This window comes from Fistularia commersonii, chromosome 6 (genome assembly GCF_037954325.1).
Source record: "Fistularia commersonii isolate RoL2024-O1a breed Wild chromosome 6, RoL_Fcom_v1.0, whole genome shotgun sequence".
Taxonomy (NCBI): Eukaryota; Metazoa; Chordata; class Actinopteri; order Syngnathiformes; family Fistulariidae; genus Fistularia; species Fistularia commersonii.
Window position 1 is genome coordinate 82501 of NC_141289.1, and position 2500 is coordinate 85000.

General features: G+C 51.1%; 1 protein-coding gene across 2 annotated transcripts in view; it reads right to left on the reverse strand.

Moving 5' to 3' along the window:
• Positions 1-1735: 1735 nt before the first annotated feature.
• The window catches only part of klf7b (Kruppel like factor 7b), a 24187-nt gene continuing 23422 nt past the window's right edge, over positions 1736-2500 (reverse strand). The window contains exons 4-5 of one of the 2 annotated variants that reach the window (XR_015106239.1): positions 2177-2500; positions 1736-1981 (exon numbers count right to left, since the gene is read on the reverse strand). The exon at positions 2177-2500 is cut by the window's right edge and continues 2627 nt beyond it. The gene's annotated coding sequence lies outside the window, so the exon portion shown is untranslated. The other variant, XM_086147546.1, reaches the window with a different exon arrangement.

Here is a 2500-nt window from a genome sequence, read left to right on the forward strand (position 1 = left end):
CTCTGTCGGAGCAGAGGTCTTGGGTAAAATGGACCGTAATGGACCCGCCCTGCCAGTGGACCTGGTCTTTACAGATGATCCAGTGGAAACCAGGACACAGTCATCAATGAGAACCGATCATGTTGGGATGCTTGATGGGTCTCCATGTCTGACATGTGACAGGACGTGGTACCAAAGCAGCAGTGAAGGAGAACCCATCTCTGAGGTTCTGGACAGATCCGCTGAAGAAAAGAACATGTTCTCTACCCTCTCCTATCTTGGAAGTTCTTCATTTGTCCATAAAGGAGATTGAACACAAACATGTGGAGGCATCTTTGGGCTTTTTAGGAGTGACGTTCTCAAATGAGCCAAAACGATTGTCTTCTCCTGTGGGGCCGAGGTTCTCCTCAGATGAGGCTTTGAACTTGTTTTTGGATCAGCAGTCAGTTGGAGATAAAGGTTCTGGCAGGAAACAGGAAATGGTCACGGTCACCTGTGATTTCCAGGAAGTGACTTCCTCCTCTGCTTATTCACAGGAACTACAGGAACTACCTTGTGAAAATCCAAGTAATGGTGAACTCCAGAGATCCATGTTGGTTTTCTTCAGTTTGACCCTCACAAAGCTTTTGGTACCAATCCTGATCTTACTCCATGTCAGGCAGACCGATGGGTGGAGGTTCCTCTGAGGCCAGGAGCACCTCAGAGGAACGGGAAAAGCGTTGAAGAACCTGCTGGAACGTTCGGTTCACAGTCTACTGGGACCTACGGTGCAGTTCTCCACGACTGTGCAGCTGAAAGTGACCAAGTTCAAGGGTGAGGTTGAGGAGAAACCAAACAGACAGGGGCGGGGATGAAGGTATGTGGACCTCCTATATACTGACACAGAATGGACAAACACAGTAGATACAGAGTCATTTCCAGGCGCCACTGATACCAGGAACGTTCAACCACATCAGGTAGAGCCTCCCCCCTCCTCTAGGAAGATTCAGGCGGAGATGTCAAACTACCAGGATCGAAGCTGCAGGTCTGGGTTCTTGGAGGACGTGAACATCCTGGACGTAAACAAATGTGGAGTGGACACTGACTGAGTGCTCCAACGGACTATGCTAGCAGTGCACACACATGTAGTGCAAGAACTAAGTATGATCACGTAGTGCAATGTTTGCAAGAACTAGAGCAGATCTAGAGTAAATGCTGGAAGGTCTGGACGGTGCTGCTGCCGCAAATGGATCTTCACTGGGTGCTCCCAATGCTATTTACAGAAGCCACTGGATGCCAGGGTCCTCCCCCAGGGTCCTCCTTCAGGGTCCTCCCCCAGGGTCCTCCTCCAGGGTCCTCCTCCAGGGTCCTCCTCCAGGGTCCTCCTCCAGATTGTGGAGAACCGGCTGGATCAGCGTCAGCTGTCAGCGCTCACAGAGTATCTCCTGTTGAATTTGTACTGGATCAGTTCGGGGTGGGCTCTGTGGAGGAGAGCAGCAGGTCGTCCTGCTTCTATCTGAAGAAACTGGAGCAGAGCAGGAGGCCTCAACTACCTGTAGGACCTTTGACAGATGGTGGAGTTTCCCAAATGCGCTAAGAAGCTAATGGACTACGGTACACCTACAAAACTGCTAGCATTGCTACACCGGGCACCTTCATCTTCTCGCTGTTCCTTCTGGGAGGTCCGTCACAGCCGATCATCTTCCTCCCTGCTCCAAAGTACTACATAAGCCAACAAGGAGATGGGCTACAGCGGGCCATGGAGAAGCATGAAGGCAGGTGGTCAGGGTTTAATGGGAGGATCAAATGGAAAAGAGAGGAAAGAGCGGGAGCCAATGCCCTTCCATCCTTCCATCCTCCACTACGATCACAGCAGTGAACTTCCAAATCTTCCAAACAGTGTGCCTTCAGTGTTTCTACAGATGATGGGACAGGGAAAGTCCTGTGGGCGTAGGAGGAGAAAGGGGTGGAAGAGCGTGGAAGTATGGCGCCTCATCTATGGGGGAAGCGGTGGATGAAGGATCTGGGGATGCAGCAGATAAAGGGTCATTTATTTTATCAGGACTCCTTTAGATAATATGAAAAGGCTTTTAATGGTATTGATGGAGATGGAGGTGGAGGTGGAGATGGAGATGGAGATGGAGATGGAGATGGAGATGGAGATGGAGATGGAGATGGAGATGGAGATGGAGGTGGAGGTGGAGGTGGGGATAATTACTTTGATTGTTCTTCCTTCAGGTTTGGTTGGTCCCCACCGTCTCCCTGTCTCCTAGCATGCTCTGCTAGCCTGTTCCTGTTAGCTCTGGCCGTCCTCCGGGTTTGGATCAGGTTGGCTTCCAAATCCCTGATGTATGTTCTGGCCTGCTCTGGTCCAACTGAGGCCTGAGGTGTGAAGGTACATCATTAGCCGAATACTGGAGAGTGATGAGGACCCTGGAGTGCCAATGCTAATCAAAGCTGTCGGAGGAAGCCTCCTGGGTCCGGAGCAGCCTGGAAAACATGGAGCCGCTCTTGAAAGGTAGACTATCAGGGACCAGCAGGA